This window comes from Herpailurus yagouaroundi, unplaced genomic scaffold (genome assembly GCF_014898765.1).
Source record: "Herpailurus yagouaroundi ecotype Mexico unplaced genomic scaffold, PumYag 163, whole genome shotgun sequence".
Taxonomy (NCBI): domain Eukaryota; kingdom Metazoa; phylum Chordata; class Mammalia; order Carnivora; family Felidae; genus Herpailurus; species Herpailurus yagouaroundi.
The window spans coordinates 51,126,273-51,147,519 of NW_024412404.1; the positions used below are offsets into that span (position 1 = coordinate 51,126,273).

The 21,247-nt window shown below is 42.6% G+C and overlaps 1 long non-coding RNA gene across 1 annotated transcript; it reads left to right on the forward strand.

The window, feature by feature from the left end:
* The first annotated feature begins 16,263 nt into the window (after window positions 1-16,263).
* On the forward strand, window positions 16,264-20,479 carry LOC121037252 (uncharacterized). Its single transcript, XR_005793674.1, has 2 exons — window positions 16,264-16,718; window positions 19,368-20,479. It is a non-coding gene; the product is annotated as an uncharacterized LOC121037252 (long non-coding RNA).
* The last annotated feature ends 768 nt before the right edge of the window (window positions 20,480-21,247 follow it).

Sequence of the window (21,247 nt, forward strand, 5' to 3'; positions counted from 1 at the left end):
ATGAGCCTGTCACTTTTATTAAAAACAATAGAAGTGTGGAAAATAAATAAATTTTATATATTTACATAAATTTATGTTTATTAGATAAATATATACTTATATAAGCATATTTTTTTGCAATGAGCATGTCACTTTTATTAAAAACAATAGAAGTGTGTTGGGGCACCTGGGTGGCGTAGTCGGTTAAGCGTCCGACTTCAGCCAGGTCACGATCTCGCGGTCCGTGAGTTCGAGCCCCGCGTCAGGCTCTGGGCTGATGGCTCAGAGCCTGGAGCCTGTTTCCGATTCTGTGTCTCCCTCTCTCTGCCCTTTCCCCTGTTCATGCTCTGTCTCTCTCTGTCCCAAAAATAAATAAACGTTGAAAAATAAAAAATTTAAAAAAAGACTTAAAAAAAAATTAAAAAAAAAAAACAATAGAAGTGTGGAATAAATAATATAAATAAATATATAAATATAAATAAATTTTATATATTTATATAAATTTATGTTTATTTATTAAAATATTATATATTATATTATATATTAAAAATATACTTATATAAGCATATATTTGCTATATAAATATATTTTATATATTTACTATAGATACTTATATTTTTATAATAAATATAAATTTAAATAATATATTTTAAATAAATATATGATAAGTATATAATATCTTTAATAATATATAATAAATATATAATGGTGCATTTTAAATACATGTCTAAATAAATTATATATATAAGCTATATAAAATATATTTTATAATTATTGTAAGTAAATTATTATAAATTATTATAGATTATAATTATTATAGATTATAATTATTATAAATTATTATATATAAGCTATATAAAATATATTTTATAATTATTATAAATTATGTATAAATTACATACATATATATTAATTTTAAATCTTTATAGGTAAGAAACCAAGACACCTCAGTAAAAGAAATACAAAACCATCAATGTCAAACTGTCAGGCAACCAACCATGTGGGTGGACGCATGGCTTTGAAGCCCATTTTTGGTTGGAAAGTCTACACCAAGAGACACTTGGGTGGCTCAGTTGGTTAAGCATCCAACCTTGATTTTGGCTCAGATCGTGATGTCAAGGTCGTGAGATCGAGCCCCAACTTGGGCTCCGAGTGGAGCCTGCTTGGGATTCTCTCTCTTCCTCTCTCTCTGCCCTTCCCCCAATCTCCCTCTCCCAAAAAAAAAAAAAAAGTCTACACTGGAATGCTAATAAAAACTAACATTAGATAGATGGACAGACCTGGGCCACCAGGCCCTAAGCCCCTGATGGGATGAGCTAAATCCTTACCCACCTCATAGAACTCCTTGCTTCCACTTCTTTCTCAGGGGTGAGCCAGCAGCCGGCCCTCTCTCCCTCCCCAATGTTTTGCCTGCAACTGAATCAGTTGGGATGGTGGGGCTTGTTAGGAAGATTCTGCCTTGGGGCCCCTCCCGCATAAGGGCTTTCTTCCCAAAAGGAAGCCTCGGGGCGATTCCAAAGTTTCCCCACCCACGACTCAACTGATTTTGATTCAGTAGGTCCAGGGTGTGGCCTTGGAATCTGCATTCTAATGGCCACTCCCGGATGATTCCACTACATGGGCAAGGGACACTTAAGGAGCATCACCCCCGGGGTTACAGGGGGAGGCACGTGTGTCTCCTGAGAGGCTGCAGAACACGCAACCTGGGTAACTTAGTCGGTTGAGAGTCCGGCTCTTGACTTCAGCTCAGGTCATGATCTCAGAGTTTATGGGTTCAAGCCCCATGTCAGGCTCCGTGCTGGTAGTGCAGAGCCTGCTTGGGATTTTCTCTCCCTCTGTCTCTGACCTTTCCCTGCCCAAGCGCTCTCTGTCTCTGTCTCTCTCTCTCAAAATACATAAATAAACTTTAAAAAATAAAAAAGGCTACTCTATGACCCAGCAATTGCACTACTAGGCATTGATCCAAGGGATACAGGAGTGCTGTTTCGAAGGGACACATGCACCCCCATGTTTATAACAGCACTATCAACGATAGCCAAAGTATGGAAAGAGCCCAAATGTCCATCGATGGATGAATGGATAAAGAAGATGTGGTTTATATATAAAATGGAATATTACTCGGCAATCAAAAAGATTGAAATCTTGCCATTTGCAACTACATGGACAGAACTAGAGAGTATTATGCTAAGTGAAACTAGTCAGAGAAAGACAAATATCATATGACTTCACTCATATGTGGAATTTAAGATACAAAACAGATGAACAGAAGGGAAGGGAAGCAAAACTGATATAAAAACAAGGATAGGGACAAACCATAAGAGACTCAAATACAGAGAACAAGCTGAGGATTGTTGGAGGGGGTGTGGATGGGGAGATGGGCTCAATGGACAAGAGGCAGTAAGGAAGACCCTTGTTGGGATAAGCACTGGGTGTTATACATAGCGGTTGAATCATCGGAATCTACTCCTGAAATCATTATTGCACTAAATGCCAACTAACTTGGATGTAAATTTAAGAATAAATAAATAAGTAAATAAATAAAATTTACAATAAAATAAAAAAGGCTTGTGCCTTACATGATCTCCCCAGAGCAAAGTGCATGGGACAGACCCTCCTCACTGCCCACCCCCAGCCACACCCACACCCATCCTCAGTGCCTAATGCCACTTGTGACCTCTTTCCTTCCAGAGCTGCCCTGGATGTTCATTCCAATCCATTTCCAGGTGGATGAATGTGAGCAAAGGTGGGGCTGGAGGCCACAGAGTGACCCAGCTGTCCCTATGGGGTGGCCCTGTGCTGAGCCATTTTAAAGCCAAGCTGTGGGCCTTTTCAATGTAATCTTGTCTTCTCGACAGTTAACAGGTTTCTCTGAGTAATCGATGTCCACTTAGGAGCTGTTGTGGATACACACACATACACACACGCACAAATACAGGATCTAAAACCCTTTCACAAGAGCTTATGACGTGGCTAAAGGAAGGAAAACTGACAGACTGCTCTTGTTTACCTGATGTCATTTGAGAAGGTACTGTTCTGTAGGTTTAATTTAATTTAATTTTTTTTTTAATTTTTTTTTCAACGTTTATTTATTTTTGGGACAGAGAGAGACAGAGCATGAACAGGGGAGGGGCAGAGAGAGAGGGAGACACAGAATCGGAAACAGGCTCCAGGCTCTGAGCCATCAGCCCAGAGCCTGACGCGGGGCTCGAACTCACGGACCGCGAGATCGTGACCTGGCTGAAGTCGGACGCTTAACCGACTGCGCCACCCAGGCGCCCCTGTAGGTTTAATTTTAAAATGATGTTAATCATCATCTTCCTAAAGCTTGCTAACACGTTCTCGCCTTCTTAAACTCTTCTTACTCGGGTCATGGCTCTGGGCATTCTTTCGCCACTCTGTGTATTTCCTAAAGAGTACTGAAACCCAGAAAACCCCTTCCTCCTACACAAAATGCTCCTGGACTGCTTGCGTTTATGCTGTGGGCCAGGAAAGCAGATGACGCAGCTTGTTCTAAACATAAACTAGGGGCACCTGGGGGCTCAGTCGGTTAAGCGTCCGACTTCGGCTCAGGTCATGATCTCACGGTTCGTGGGTTCGAGCCCCACATCGGGCTCTGTGCTGACAGCTCGGAGCCTGGAGCCTGCTTCGGATTCTGCGTCTCCCTCTCTCTCTGTGCCCCTCCCCCCCCCCACACTCTGTCTCCTTCTCCCTCAAAAATAAATAAACATTAAAAAACATTTTTTTTAAAACCTACATAAACTAAGAGTTAATAGGCTACAGGTGTGAGAGATTTTGTGACCGAAGCCCATTAGTTTCTAGCCCGGGGTTCCATGACATTGATGTGGGATGCCCAGTTATCCTGATGGTGATGTGTGTGATATTGTCACCTGCTTGCCTGTTGGCTTCCAAATGTGTTCTGGGATAGGTGACACGGCCAGGAAAGTGACTGGAGGCCAAGTGCAATGACTCCATCAGAAAAATTAGAGAACAATTAACTACCAAACTGCCCAGTGTGGGCACGCTCCAGAGTCTTACCACAGCTTTGTAAGACCAGGGCCACCGCTATCCCTGTGTTGTGGATCTGGAAAGTACAGCACAGAGAAATTAAATAATTTATTCGTGGCTAGCACGTGACAGAGCCAGAATTTAAACCAGACAGATTGCCTCTGGAGGCCGCAAGCCGAACTCTACACCACGCCAAAAGCCTCCTGGAGGAGGAGGTGACTTGAGATCAGAAAGAGGATAATCCCTGGGGCGCAGTGATGTAGACAGGGGCGAGCCTGGAGCGCGCTTTCCCAGTGAAAACAGGGAATGTGTGGAATGACTCAAGTTTTCTCATCCGGCACTGATTTCAATAATATCCATTCATCTTCTGGGCCTCTCGCCCAGGAGAACCTTAAAAGTCCACACCGTATGTTCCAGGAACCAGGAGAATTCTCTGGAGGCTCCTGTCATGACTGGTTAGCATTTTTTACACCTCTCCTTTTAGATGGCCATCTGGCTCCGTATAACATTCTAGTTAACAAGCAATTAATGCACAGCTCCAATGACACAGGCTGTTAGGCTGGTCCCCGGGATGGAAGATGAGTAATAAAGAATCCTTGACTTTGCAAGCCTTGTCATCAAGTGGGGGTAATACACACATAGAGAGAGAGAACTACAAGGCAAGTCCAATGAGCCTAAATCCTTGGTTAAAGTACAAATTCAGTGTCAAATGAGTAAACAAATTTAAAGACTAATCCTATAGAATAGCTTTGGGAAAAGCTTCATATGAAGGGTGGCTTTTCTTTTTTTGCAGGTGTAGGGGGTGAAACTTTACATCTGGCCAAACCCCCAGTGGACAGCCATCACAATATAATTGGCAGGACCAAAAGAGTTCTCAAGGTCCCGTAGAAACCCTGAATCGTTAGGCATTTTGAATTATCCCCTTTGAATTATCACCATCAGCACTTTCTGAGTACTTCTTGGATTCAGGGGACAGAGCCAAACACTGGTGATATTAACAAGAATAAAATATGTTACCTTGGGGAGGTGATAACCTAATTAAGGATATGGGTGTAAAAATTGCTTAGGGGTAAAAACTTCCCAAATAGGATTGAGATATATATTCACACAAAAACTTGTCCATGAATATTCATAGCACCATTATTCATAGTAGTCCAAAAGTGGAAATGTCCATCAACTGATGTAGGAATAAGATATGATATATACGTATAATGGTGTATGATTTAGCCATAAAAAGGAATGAAGTACAGATGTGCGCTACAACACGAATGAACCTTCAAACATTTTTCTAAGCGAAAGAAACCAGTCACAAAAGGGCCTATATTATATGATTCTGTATATAGGAAATTCCCGGAATAGACACGGTGACACAGACAGAAAGTCGACGAAGGGAGGAGGGAAGATGGGGGATGGTGCTTACGGATACCGATGGCGTTTCTTTTCGGGGCGGTGAACGTTTTTTTGTTGTACAGCTCTGTGGATATACTAAAAACCACTGGATTGTACACTTTAAAAAAAAGGTAAATTTTGTGATATGTAAATTACATCTCTATAAAAATATATAAAAATAAATTTCACTCATAGATTCTAAGTGGGGAAATCGAATGCCAAGGCATCCCCCCCCCCCAACCTCGAAGATAGGCTTCATTTATAGTTAATGAAGAATAAAGGCAGGAGCAGTCTTCCCCATGGACTGATTTAGCAGCCTTTTCTAACACATTACTTCATGTGAAGATGGTAAGGGCACCCCCAGTGTAAGAAACAGTGGATTACCAGAGTAATAATACTCTTTAACTTCCTTAGAGGTGATAATTCTTATTATCAACCAATCTTAAAATGAAAGTACCTCAAGGACCAGAGAACCTGCTTGTACTGCAAAGACCAGAGAACCTGCTTAAAGACTCATTCGGACTAAAGTATAAATACCTATATGAGTCTTAGAGCAGAAAAATGGTGGAAGAGGACAGGAGAGCACCCGGTTACCTAGAAGGGTCAGATATGCAGTGCCAGACCACAGAAAAAGAGGAAAGATGCCAATAAATCATCCAAGACAAACTATTTCTCAATTTATCAATAGCCGAGTAGTTCTCGACCGTCTAAAGGAGCTAAAAGTTATATGCCCTCCTCTAAAGACTTCCAGGAATTGTTTTGAAAACATAACTGCCTTTTCGCTCAGAGTCGCATGTAGGACTGAAAGGATTTCTCAGGCTCGAAAGAGAGGTAACTCCTTGCTCAAATGTGATTTGCCTTATATGCTAATCTGATCCGGTTTTCTCATAAACTGTCTTGCAATCCCCTTATTTTACCACCATCCAAAAAAAAAAAAAATACACGAAATGTAACACTATTGGAGAAAGGTCTTCACAGAGCCTGAACAATGACCCAGTCGTGAGGGCCAACTAGCAGGTGAGAAGCTCAAGCAACGAGCTAAGCGGAGGAGGAGTAGGGCTTGAAGTCATGGGGGAGATTTAGGAAGGACTTGGTCTTAACCGATTGCAGACGGCTAGCAAGCTGCTGCCGGCTCAAATCAGCCTGCATGCTGTAATCCCGCTTTTCTTTAATTAATATCTCACACTTCCAAACAAAGTGGGTGAAATCGTGGAGAAGTCTGCCAGGAATCCTCTCGGCTTACATAAGCCAAACTTGAGCTGGGCTGCGGATTTATTAGGCATTGCTGTGAACATTTTTAATGCGGCATTTATTTACTGAGCTGTATAAATAGATTCGATACTAGCGTCACCATCGGTTTAGGAAAGATGCCTCCCTTCATACGGTCTTGCGGTGGCTGTGAGGCATGTGTACGCTATTCGGTGCTTCGGAGCATTTTCGTAGCCACCCCCGCCTCCTGCCATTCTTCTCCCATTTTGCTGACTTTGAGAACGGAGACAACAGCCCCGATCGTTGAGACTGTAGCAGAGCTGCCTGATTAACTAAGGAAAAGTAAGGGTAAAGCAAACCCCAGCGCTGGGAGCACTTTTCATGGAGCATTTACTCACTCGGCAAACGCTCGGCCCTCAAGGTCCAGCCTCCAACCAAATGTCAGCTCTCTCCGTCTCTCAGGTGCTGATTGCCCATCCATGTCTCTGCCTCACGTGGTACCTAATTCCTCTGTGGCCGGTCCGTCTATTAAGGGTAGTTGTCAATCTACATGTTATTCCCCGTAAGTCTTGATTCTTTGCAAGCAAGCTGTATCTTTTTTTTTTTTTCCAACGTTTATTTATTTTTGGGACAGAGAGAGACAGAGCATGAACGGGGGAGGGGCAGAGAGAGAGGGAGACACAGAATCGGAAACAGGCTCCAGGCTCTGAGCCGTCAGCCCAGAGCCTGACGCGGGGCTCGAACTCACCGACCGCGAGATCGTGACCCGGCTGAAGTCGGACGCTTAACCGACTGCGCCACCCAGGCGCCCCAGCAAGCAAGCTGTATCTTGATCACTTGTATGTTGTTAGGGTCCTTAAGAGTGCTCAGAATAATAATAAATGCATTTTGATTTTTTTTAACATTTATTCATTTTTGAAAGGCAGAGAGAGACAGAGCGCGAATGGGGGAGGGGCAGAGAGAGAGGGAGACACAGAAACAGAAGCAGGCTCCAGGCTCCGAGCCCTCAGCACAAAGCCCGACGCGGGGCTCAAACTCACGGACCATGAGATCATGCCCTGAGTGGAAGTCGGCCGCTTAACCGACTGAGCCACCCAGGCGCCCCAATAAATGCGTTTTGAATTGCGGTGAAATACAAGGTTACCGTCTCACGGTGTGAACTCCCCCAAAGTGCAGCTACAGGGCCCACGGGACACAACGACTCCACTTGGTTTTGGTTACAAAGATGAGTTCTTAGGCTACGTAGGTCACAGACTCTTGGGATAAGAGAGTTCTGACGTCCGCGGTTAGCAAATGCCCTCTGCTGGGCCCTAAGTCAGCAAACAAGTGTTTAATCTGTGCTCCTTGATATAGGCTGGGAGCTTAGAAGCTGTAGAAGTTTCCTTCTTTATTCTTACAGTCATAGAAAGGAATGGAAAGGGGCTGGTGTTCATTTTTTGTTTTTGTGTTGGAGCACCTGTTCAACAAAGCGAGGCGCTGCACGGGGCTTTATGTATATTATTCCATTTAACCTTCCAAACAACCTTCGGGCTAAGTGCTGTGACTTTATGCATGAAAAACCTCGTTTTACAGGTGAGAACGATGAGGCCCACAGAGGTTAAGTAATTGTCGCAAGGTCAATTGGGCCTCGACTACAGCATCTGTAAAATGGAAATAATGCTACCTTTTTGGACAAATGATAACTAATCTTTTAAGGAACGCTGGTAACCCTTAGGCCTATCATTCTAGATCCACTCAAGGGAATGTGACTAATCACCATGAGACAAGTGCGTAACATAAGAATGTATTTAAGTGCTGAAATCTACCACACAAACAGCAGGCAATTCAGGATTTCAGAGGAAAAAGAGGTGCATCCAAGCTAACATCCAAGGCCAGTTGGAACAGACCAGGCTTACACTGGAATGAAAGGGATGAATAACATTTAGAAAGACGAGGGAGAAAGTAGGTTGAGCTAAGGGAGAAAGGTGAGTTTGAAATGAGCATGATAGTGAGAATGTCACTGCACATAATAATAATCAAAAATATCATTTCTTGTGTGTTTGCTGTTACAGCAGGAATTGTGCCAAGCACTTTGTTGGCATAATTTCCTTTAATCTTCCCACTAATCTTGCAGATTACCTCTTTGGTTACCTCTGTTATACTCACAAGAAAACGGAGGAGCAGAGGAGTTGAGGTGATTTGCTCAAGGTCACATAGTTAAGTTGCAGAAACAAGTCTGACGAGCCCGGAAAGAGGGCACACCTTGGAGAGAGGTTACGAGAAGTGTACGGAAAGCCAGGATGATAGGCCTACGTGAGCTGATTTTCCCCACAGAATATTAAGAAATGCAATACCTTAGAGATACCTCCTCCAAATTCCTAAAACTCGTCCTACCTTTTGATGGAACAGCAAATCCTCCTCAATTGATTTGACCTTTTCTGGGTATTGACTGTATCATTTTCGCCAATGTCAATAGATTTCACGTTTTGTTTTTATATCCTGATGTGACCACGAAATCAAGGTGGTTTCCAATAGCCACTTTCCCTTTTGAGAAATTATCGTTTCTTCCCCTTTTTCAAGTTAATGTCTAAAAAAATGTTTTTACTGATTAATTTGTCTATTATTCCACGTTGAAAGACAACAAGGAGAGGTTGGCTGGTCAGTGAAAAGGCAGATTTATTTCCTTAATCCAATCTGGTAAACAGCAGTCACATGAATCATTTTATAGAGAATATTTTACATGTCCTAAGGATTCTTTAGAGGAAGATAGCTCAAAGATAGAGATCTTTGTTTTATAGTCTAAATTTCTTTGAATTTCATTGTGTTTAACAAAGAGTCCTAAGTTTTATTATTACTGTATTTCTTATGTGCCTATTGGCATTTTTTCCCTCTTTCTCTTTCTCCCACGCTTTTAACTTTCTTCTCTGCTCCTTGAGCTCTTTAACTAACAACCAGCTCTCTATGTGTTACTGTATCAGAAAATTTCTAGGCGGGAGGCTTTGGCTCTATCATATATTTGGTCCTGTGCTCCAAGCAATTCAAGAATTTAAAGCTAGACCTCTAATACAGAAATGACATGATAGAAGTCACTTTCTCATATCCCTACGCAAAACAGAATCATCAAAAGCTGTGATATGTGGTTTGGGGGGGGTCAAGAAGTGATCTGGCTTCAAATTAATCTACCTTCAATCATGTGCCCTTTTTGGTTCAGAAAAACCCACTCTTTAGGGGGGCGCCTGGGTGGCTTAGTCAGTTAAGCCTCTGACTCTTAATTTTGACTCAGGTCATGATCTCATGGTTCGTGGGACTGAGCCCTGTGTCGGGCTCTGTGCTGACAGTGTGACAGCACAGAGACCTGCTGCCTCTCTCTACATATATATATATGCCTGGCTCTCAAAATAAATACTTATTAAAAAAGAAAAACCCACTCTTTAGATGACCATTAGTTTGAAGCATCCATTCCTACTTTTATTCATCCATAGTGGCAAAGATTCAGTTGACCCGTCGCCCAACTTCACGGCATGTATGTTGTGCCTTCGAGGTTGGGCATCCTAGCCATTGGCAGGAGTTTGTGCCCAGAGCGCCTGGCGGGAAGAAATCACTCGAAGACTCAGTAGTCATCAGGTGAGGTTGCTACTATCACATGCTGCGTTGACTTTCTCGAGACACCAGTAATGAGAAGCCAAACTGAATACCCTGCGCAACCAGAAGTCTTTTCAGATGGGAAAATTGTGGATCCTGTGGCCCTCGGTGTGAAGATTACTGCCTGGACAGGAAGTAAAATGTGTTGAAGGTCAGCATTTAGGGGCGTCCGGGTGGCTCAGTTTGTTGGCTCTTGGTTTCCGCTCGGGTTACGATCCCAGGGGCGTGGGATCAAGACTCTCTCTCCCTCTGCCCCTTCCCGGCTTGCGTGTGCACTCTCTTTCTCTCTCTCTCTCAAAAAAGAAAGAAAGAAAGTCAGCATTTAACAATAATCACTGCCCTCACTCTGAGGAATACGTATGGACAGAGGAAGGTGAGGCAAGGCAGTGAGAAGCACCCTCCCTGCATCCTCTCCTTGGGTGCCCAACGCCCCCTGCTGGCCTCGTGTGGAAATTCAGCCACACAGTCTCCAGCTTCGCTACTTGAGTCCCGGTTGGGTGGGGGCTGCCTAGAGCAAGCTTAGCCAGTTGCTGTCAACTCACCTGGCACTTGAGGGGGCCCCATATTAAAATACTTAACCGGAGCATCTTAATAGAATATAAATCTATTACAAAACCGCATGGAAAATTACGCAGGTAGCACTTATTTTGAAAATGACCAGAAAGTGCAAAGGAATCAATCGTGCAGCATTTCTCCCTACGTTAACGGCTTTGCGTTTCAGGTCTGGAAATGAAACCAAACTTAATCATTATGGCAGGACTGAATGGCAACATGTCTATGTGTTCAGTCCTTATGTCGATTCGTTTCCAGATTAACATTTGCCAAGAAACGTAGAAACCTACACTTAAGATGGAATTCACAGTCCAGTGCAACTCTACCAATGTGATTGAATACCTACTGTGTGCAAGACACCCTGAAGCTATAAAAGTGGATGAAATATAACCCTTCTTTCTATTGCCATCTCTGGCGTTGCAAATTGTCAAGGTGAGCACCCACCTAGAAACACATGGACTGAAGATGGGGGAAACAGAAATCGACGTCAAAGCTGAAAACCCTTCCTTAGTCCCAAATTGATGATCAACTTCAACCTGAAAGTGGGGGTTAAGATCCAAGGTTTTGGTTTGTTTTTTTTTTTTTAATTTTTTTAATGTTTTATTTATTTTCGAGAGACAGAGCACGAGTGGGGGAGGGGCAGAGAGAGAGAGAGGGAGACACAGAATCTGAAGCAGGCTCCAGGTTCCAAGCCGTCAGCACAGAGCCGGATGTGGGGCTCGAACCCATGAACTGCAACCCGTGACCTGAGACGAAGTTAGATGCTTAACCGACTGAGCCACCCAGGTGCCCTAAGATCCAAGTTTTATAAATTTTTTTTTCAACGTTTATTTATTTTTGGGACAGAGAGAGACCGAGCATGAATGGGGGAGGGGCAGAGAGAGAGGGAGACACAGGATCGGAAACAGGCTCCAGGCCCTGAGCCATCAGCCCAGAGCCCGACGCGGGGCTCGAACTCACGGACCGCGAGATCGTGACCTGGCTGAAGTCGGACGCTTAACCGACTGCGCCACCCAGGCGCCCCAGATCCAAGTTTTAAATGCTCTGTAACCTTGGTAAATCCTCTAAGTTTCCAATCCTGGGTACTTGTTGGCCAATTTGTACCTGTTGAAGAAAAGCCATTGGTTCAACAAATATTTCCAGCACCAATTATGTTCCAAGTACTATTCAAGGCACCAGAGCTACAACAATAAACAAAAGAAGCAAAAATCGCTGTTCTCGTGGAGCTTACATTTTGGTAAAATCATCCACTCCAGCATAGAAATTATAATAATAGATGTGTTTTCCATACAAAGTTGACAGAGACTATATATTTTCTACCAATTTTTTTTTTTTTTTAGGACTGACATCTGAATTGAAAATAAACAAAAGAATCTGGATACTGGTTATTAATAATACCCGTATTTTAAAAATTAATAATGTATGTATTTTTAGTTGAGTATAACCATCCTATTGATGAAATAGATCTATTTTTAATTGTTTAAAATATTAAATCTACTTAACACGCTAGCAATATCAAAACACTTTCATAAATTTTCCATTACTCCTAAAGTCTTGGGTCTTGCTGGATGTGGTTTCTGCAGCCAGTGTAATCTTGGCTTTCCCTTCCTGACGAATGTAATCTCTTGAATAACATGTTTTTGTCCTGAGAAGTAGTAATCCCACATGTGTAGCCTTGTAAAGACCTAAGATACCTTTCACTTCATAATTTTGCCGCATTTCTGCAAGGTAGCTGGAATGGATCAGACATTTCCTAGCAACATCTTTCGGATATAAAGAGCTCTGAATTTCACATTCAAAGGATACAGTGCACCGTTTGAAGGGAAAAAAGGGTTTGCATCTATCAAAAGAACTAAAAAGCGGGTAATGTTGCCAGTGAATTCAACAGTAGGGTTCCCAAGGCAGCGGAGTATTGGTGAACCATAAAACATCTGGATTGAGTTGGAACTCTGCCCCTGACTCACTGTGCAACCTGACATGGGTGGCAGGGTCTCTGGTTCCCCACCCCCTCCATTTCAAACCTATGTCTGGCCTCCAAATAATAAGCCTTCCCTCCTGAACAAATTGGTATTTGAGTCAAGTAGATTGGATCTCTGTGAGTAATCCCGTTTGGTTTAAAATAGAACCAGGTGGAACAATTCATCTTAGCAGATAGCATTTTGGTTGATAAATCAACACTGATCTCAGGAATTTAGAGCTGGCTGTCTGCTTTTCAGGACCAAAGGGCACTGAAATGATTTCCTCCCGTGTACAAAATGATTTTAGCAGATGTTTACAAAGTCACATGACCTACCTCCCCAAGGTCTGTTCTGGGTGATCAGAATTGGAATCTTGCCTAATCCAAAAGTATAATATTCGGAAATTCACAGGGCTATAATCTAATCCTGTAAATAAGACAAAGATGAGACTGGGCTGGTGGATTGTTTTTAGATTATTTCAAGATCACATCTCCCTAGTTTTGCAACTTATTTCTTCAGCCATGAGAACAAATCATTGCACAATATTTTCAGAACTTCAGGAAGGTTGAAATCAGGCAATAAGACTAAAACCAACTGAATTTGCTCTGCCTCCCTCTCACATTTCCTTATTTTTTTGTAAGAGTTCTATTGTTTAGACACATTTTAAGTTCAGGGGAAATTTCAGATTCATTTTATTGAGGAATAGGTTATATAGTATATAATTTTTTTGTCCCGCAGTAAATACTGCCATTGAGGCTAACAGTGACAATTCTCCCCCATCAGACTGGGAAAATATTCCTTAACAAGAGTGTGAATTTTTTGTGTGTTCTTAAAATCTTTAAATCTAAGAAAAGGCCTAAGGGTTGAAAGAGACCAGCTGGGTTTTTTTGATTTTTGGTTTGGGTTTAGGTTTTGTTTTGTTTTTGTTTTCTAGGAAGTTCACACAGTACAGGAGAAGATACCCCAGCTACCGTATCCTTGATAGGAGGGACTCCAGCAGGTCAAAGGCTAAAGGCCTTGTAGGTACAGGTGATGATACAAGATTCTGGCATTCTGTCCTGACAAGATACAAGGTATCCCAACACTAATGAGGACGTCTAGAATAAGTCGGCCATGTTTTCCTTTGGGTTTGAGGTTGGGTTGGCTATGGGGACACTTCCTAACCTGCAGGCATATGGAGTATCTCCTGGGAACAGAGGATAAATATTTACTTATTCTAACAGATGTTCTGTGAATCATTTGTTCACTTCACTTCCAAGAACATCAAACCTTTATTCCCATTCCGTTGCAATTTATGAACATACGCAGGATCTATACGTGAGGTGACAGTGATATGTGAGGGGTAAGTATTTGCATGTTTAAATCATTATTTTCTCCTTCTGCAAATTTCAGTTTTCTTCATGAGTGAACACAGAGTCAGTATCAGGTAAATTGTCTTTTTAATCTTCCTGCTTACAATAGTAAGAAAGCCTCTGATTTCTTTGTTTGTTTATTTTGAGAGAGAGCGAGAGCACATGTGTGCAGGCAGGGGAGGGGCAGAGAGAAAGGGGTAGAGACAGAGAATCCCAAGCAGGTTCCACGCTATCAGTGCAGAGCCCGACGCGGGGCTCAAACCCACACACTGTGAGATCATGACCTGAGCCGAAATCAAGAGTCGGTGGCTTAACCGACTGACCCACCCAGGCATCCCAAAAGCCTGTCATTTCTTAATCTAACATGGACTCATGTGGTAAAGTAAGGTTAACTTTATAGGAACACTAATTTGAAATGCCAGGCTACCTCTCTGAATTATGCATTTTTCATAATTCATTTTATTTTTTAGTATTTGTTTATATCATAGGTGATAAATATGCGTGAGAAATAGTAGAGCTGACTCATTTTGGGCCGGATTCCTGTTTAGTCATGAGGAAAATCCTAAAAGTTTGCAGAGAAAAATAATTGATTTCATTTCTTCTTAACTCATAAAAGTCACATAAAGTAGAAATGAATTGTATTAAAGGTATGAAATAAATTGGAAAACTGGTCTAGATATGACAAAATGGCATATTTTTCACAGTTACATTAACCTTCCTAATTATTTCTGTACTAGTGAGATTTGACCGATAAGGTCAGTGGTTCCCAATCCTGGCTACATATGAGAATTCTCTGGTGAGCTTTTCAAAAAATACCAATGCATGAACCGCCTCCCAGACCAAATTGAAACAGAATCCCTAGTGGTGGGGCTTGGGCATCAGTATTTTTGGAAACATTCCATATGTTTCTAATATGCGACCAGAGTTGAGAATCACTGATTTAGGCCTTCAGGAGAATCTGACTCTAGAAACATGAATCATCACAGGGTCTATGTTCTGGAAGGTGCCACTGCAGACCTTCCACCAGCAGGTAGCAGCAGAGGAAAATGAAAAACCAGGCTGGATGCCAACTCTGGTTAAGAAAGCATTTGCCAATGCACGTTGGGCACCAAAAGGAAACTTTAAAGACTGAAGGACTTCTTAAAAATTATCCTCAAGGTTGTATTACTTGGATTTTTCTGAAACTTATACTTGGGTATGATATTTCGAAAATCCAGCACATGCAACCAAGGCAAGGGATATGAAAGTTTGGGAGATGGGGGAGGGGATGTGGAGGAAAAAAAAAAAAATCACCAAACAAAAACCTTTTCCTTCTCAAGGACTTCCTTGCCTCCAAAATATGTCAAGTTATTGGGAGACATATCTCTAGCCCTATTTATGTCTGTACTTACCTATGTTCTAACCCATCAGGACTTTGGAAAGAACTATGGCATTTACAATTGAAGGTGGAGGAATCTTGATGCCCTGGCAATGTGATCTTGGGCAAGTTCATCTCTCTAAGCCTCAGTTTCCTCATTTGTCAAATGGGGTTTAGATGGAAAAAATAATGGAAATCCCAACCACTTATAAAATTTTCACGTGTACAAGTGTTATTTTATTCAATTAAAATTGGCTTTTGGGTGTATTGGAATTTCAAGGTCATTCTATCAACAATCATTTTTTGAGGGCCTCCGATGTACACAGCTTTATGCTAAGGGCTGTGGTCTAATGCAGATCCTGACTCATTGTCAAGTATGGCTGAGAATACACAACATGTAGCCATTGTTCTAAATGCCTGCACCTACCTTGACTTTTTCTCAGTGTTTCAAGAACTAGCTAAAAAGGAGTTAATAGTTCAATTAAAGTTGCTTAAATGTGACTAAAATAGGACATTCTCTTCTCAGCAACTGGAAAGAACATTGCTGCATTTTAGACTGCTGGCTTTTGGAGAGCAGCCGAGTTTTAAAATGTTTATACCCCCATGTCCTCCTGCCCCAAAAGGCTTAATAAAGATTCTGGTTGGAATTAAATTTATAATATGGTGACTGGACATTTCATTTTTACTGAAATGTAGTCTAATCCCCTTAGAGTATTGTATTTCATCTGTGTAAATATCTACAATTTGCAGATGTCTGTCCCTGTGCCAACAAATTGCGAAAGACTGTTGATGATATTTGGCCTCCCAAGAGCTCACAGATTTGTTTACAAACTATAATCAGTATTATTTTCAAGATTTGCAATCAAAATTGTGAGCCTCAGAAGTCAGCTGCTTGGGCATTTCATAACACAAAGCCCGAGACTGATAAACTTGACTCGTGTTTGCATGCCTGATCTCCCCAACCGCACCATAGTTACTGAGGGGCAGGCTCCAAGACTTCTGTTATATGTCTCATTCATTCAGAGCAGACACTCGAAGATTCTTCATAAGGCATGGAGTACCAGAGCTAAAGGGAGTGTGGAACACCATCGGATCTAACATTCTCATCTCCGGACTGAGATCGAAAGACCCCAGGAAGTCCAACGACCTGCCCAAGGTAACTCAGTTAGTAGCAAGATGAGAATTTGCACCTAGGACTCCGAACTCCCAGATTCATCGGATGGATTCATAAGAAACATCAAAAAGCTCAGAGAAGACTCAATAGTTTGAAAGGCTGCCACTGAGAAGGAATCAGAGGTATGGAGTCACCCTATTCCCCCAGCGTCCTGCTGGTCCCCTATGATGGAGGGACACTAGGTGGCAAGAGTGAGTAGCACACAAAGGCAGAATTGGTGGCATTCAGGGGCATATAAGGATACAGAAAAAAAGCAGGTGGATTGTTCTATCCCAGCCTGCCTCCAGGAACTTTCCTAGCTTGTCCAGACCTGGTTCTTGAAAGAGAACTAACTGGTTTACCAAAGCTCTGAGTCAGGGCTCTCAGGACATCTGCCCATATCAATCTGGATCTGGGAAGCGGGAGAGTGGGAAACAGATTTGTAAATAACAGTGCACCCAACATGCAAGAGGGCGATTGCTGTCCATCATGCATTTCAACGCAAGAGAGGCTCGGCTTTCATTTATATTGTTGGAATTTGGAGTCAGAACAAAACAGTATCAAGGATGCTACAGGATTCACTCTTGGCTTTTAAAATGCAGAGTGGCCACCCTTGTCCCCATCATCCCCGTCATGGCGGGAAAGGCCCAATGGCTAGCAGTGAAGTTTCCTCAGCGTTTCCTTACTCTAATGTAAGTAGGAAGCACACATCTTTTATTGGATTGAAATCCACCCGTGGCTAGGATTTCAAAAGCTGACAAAACACAAGAACAGAGGGATGCCTTCGCGAATAATCCTCGTGTCATAGAGTGATTTCAGGCATTCCAGCGCTTGAAGTTTACAAAGTTAAATGTCAATTTCAGCTATGTTACTTAATCCATGACAAGAAATCGCTGGGGTACAAAAACAGAAAGACAATTAGAATTGCAATGTGTGTCCCCTAGTGAAGACCGGGCGCGTGTGTTGGCACAACGCCCAGCAGAGGAGAGTTAGCAGAATAGCTAATACGGCTCTGCACTTGGGGTCAGAGAAGACTCGGTGTCTCCGGTCTGAGGACTCCATAAATGTTCAATAATGGGTCTCAGGCTAAAAGCTAATTGTGCGTTGGGGCGCCTGGGTGGCTCAGTCGGTTGAGCTTCCGACTTCGGCTCAGGTCATGATCTCGTGGTCCGTGAGTTCGAGCCCCGCGTCAGGCTCTGTGCTGACAGCTCGGAGCCTGGAGCCTGCTTCAGATCCTGTGCCTCCCTCTCTCTCTGCCCCAACCCACTTGCATTCTGTCTCTGTCTCTCTCAAAAATAAACAAACATTAAAAAAAACTTTTTTTTTAAATAAATAAAAGCTAATTGTGTGAAAAGTCACATCTCAGGTAGAGATCTAAAGCGAACATGTAAAATAGCATCGGCCCACGGATTTAGTCCTCAGATAAAATAAACCCAGACCAGGAGAATTGGGAACTCAATCAAACATTAGGAATAGATGGATGATTCTTCTCCGAATAGAAGACTACAACTATTAATGACTTCTCAGGAATGTGTGCTAGAATTAGTCCTAGGTTTTTATACATGATCCAGAATTGGAAACTCTGAGTCTGTGCATCATGCGAAGTTTTTCCAGAAGCTGAATGCCAAGTTAATAAGGACAAGTCACAGAAGAGCTTGCTGAGTTCTGAGAGCCACCAGAAGCGAAATAGACGGTTTCAACATCGGCAGCCATACTTGAAGACTTGGGGGACCCAGCCACCACCGAGACCACAGGAAAGTTGTAACGCGGGCTGAATGTGCTGCCGCTGAAAACAAATGCCCACAAGACGTCGTGTCCTCAGGAAGGGATGTGCAAGCCAGCTCTTCACAAACTTCAAGGCGCTCAGACACTGTCAGGCAGTCTCAATGCCACGTTCCAAGGCGCGCTGCAGAGGGTTCAGAGCTGCATGAGAAGGGCCTGGGGGTGGGGGGCAGGTGGCTGCCCATATCCGGATTCCTACAGATGAAAGTGTGGTAATGACCCACTACAAAGAGCCGGCTGGAAAAAAAAAAAAAAGGACATTGGGAATGTCTGAGGGACATCTCTAATCCTTCGAGAGCTACAGCATTGAAATCACATCCCCTGTCACATTTTTTCTCCCAAAGGTCATTTTTGGGTGCCTGGGTGGCTCAATCCGTTAAGCGTCCGACTTTGGCTCAGGTAGTGATCTCTCGGTTTGTGAGTTCGAGCCCCGCGTTGGGCTCTGTGCTGACAGCTGGGAGCCTGGAGCCTGCTTCGGATTCCACGTCTCTTCCTCTCTGTGCCCCTCCCATGCTCATGCTCTGTCTCTCAATAATAAATAAACATTAAAAAAAAATTTTTTTTTAAAGGTCATTTTTACACTGAATGAATTAGGGTCACACCTACCTGGACATTTTTTACTTAAGTTTCTTTAGGTTTCTGAGCGTCAATTGTATCGGGAGAGTATGGGGGGAGAAATTTTGGAGTTGGGCTTCTGAGAAATTGATGAATAGACTGATTTCCAAAGCAACGAGAAATTCAGAAATGACAAGAGGCGGGAGGAAAGTGATATTTGGAAACCTAGTGGATTTTTCTTTCAAAATACATAAGGTATGAATGATCAGCTATCTTCATAGAGCCTGATGACACAGAAAAAAAATTAAAGTAAATGGATAAAAATCTTACGTAGTGAGGAATGTTACAAATCATAAGCAGATAGCTAACAACTACGTCCTCATTTTGTATCCCTTTTGGTAATGTTTTCTGGACGTCGCTGATTTATCTTCCTTATCTGTGTATTTCCTTCCCAGGGAGAAGTAGAGTGAACAGCAGTAAGGAATCGTCAAGCATCTATCATGCCTCGGGGTCCCATGCTGCTTGCCGGCTACGTGTTTAGTTGTCCCCGAAGTGTGGTCATTGTTTTAAATACATGTTGCCCCTGCTACCCAAAAGTAGAGTGCCCCTGTGAAACCCTTCGTAAGCCAATATTGTAAAGCAAAGAGTCAACTACCATTCATTTATATGGAAAACTTTTAAGCATTCCCAGATAGCCTCTCTTCCGCTTTTCTGATACCTTAGGACACATCTTGCTAACGGATGCACCGAATAAATGGAGGTGGAGCTCACAGACACAGACACAGACACAGACACAGACACAGTTTGGAGCTCTGGAGGTTTCACACTGAGATGCTGAGAGTGGTTCCCGGGGAAGGTGGCTGGCGGGGCCTCATTCGCTGCTCAGGCGTGTCTGCCTCTGTAAGGGCTTGCCTCTGTAACAGCTTGAGTGCTATTTTCTCTTTTCATCTTTTTCCCTAAAAGCAAAAATCCTTTCCGGATTTCTTTTGGTTAATGAAAGCACGTACTCATGTGGGTCTTTCGAAAAAGCAAAGTGGTGGAATGAGAATTTTCAACAAGTGGGGAATACCTGCATTTATTTCGTTTCAAAATAATACAAAGTCTAATCAATTCGCTGCCCAACCAAAAAAAAAAAAAAATCAGGATAACAACAAAATATGGACTATTATATTTTCCTCGTATTCTGCCTTTGTTTATTGCAAATTTGGGGAAACAAATCCACATCTTTGAACATGTGGAACCCTCTGATAGCATTCCATCCCTCTGGATAGCATCCCAGAGCCCTCTGATAGCATTCCATCGCCCACAGCATGAACTCCTGTTTCTTTGTGACTGTCACCCAGGCCCCTTGTGCTGGTCACTGTCTTGAGCTCTCCACACTCCGATAGCTGATTTACAGTTAGCACCCAAAAGCTTGTAAGTTCTTTCTTCCGTGAGATGTTTGCACATGCTGTTCCCTCTTCCTAGCCAGCCTTTTCTTTCTCTGCCTTTGCCGGCTGTGTTTTTCTCATCATTAACCTCTTTAGAGAAAAGCAAAAAAAAAAAAAAAAAAAAAAAAAAGTAGGGTCAATAGATAAGCAGTATTGTCAAAATCTGTCAGGATTGAGTAAAACCGGAGAACTAACTTATCAACATAAACCATTATAAATAAAAAACAGAACTGTTCTCTACTCATCGCTTCACAAAGCGTTCCCTTAATGCACTCAAGGTGAATTACTGACTGCCAAAAAACTTCATTCTGGATCCAAAAGTAAACTATCATGGACTGCTATCTTCTCAGAATGTTCGATTCTTCAATATCATTGTTTATTTAATGATCCTCTTTTTGATAGACTTCGTTTGGTTTCAGTTTAAATGCATCCAAGAATCCTCATTCAACTCCTCTCCATGAAAAATGGAGTTTAACAAATAGGTCATCATGGGACATAACATGGAAAGCGTATGGGGCTTTTCGTTGTTGTTGTTTATGTGTTCGTTGCCTTGAGTATTCTCAGATACCCGGTCTTCAGATGTATTCCTTGTTTTGTTTTTCACCACACCGTCAGCAACCTGGACCTCTCTGTCTGATCCTTACTTCCCTCCCCTTTGTGGGTCACTCACGACGGTCTCCTGGAAGCTTCTGTACGTTGAGCCCACCAGAGAAAACCTGGTGGCGTGGGTTTGTATGATGGGGGTAGGCCAGTCACCTGGTTAAGGCACGAGATCCTGATGTTTTTTCTGCCTTAGATTCGTGTTAAGCATCAACTGGCCATACAGACTGAAAAACAGTGGGTCCTGAGCCGTGTGCCCTCCCAGAGGCAGTGAAGGGTGCTTCCATGTGGAGAGAAGGCAGCTT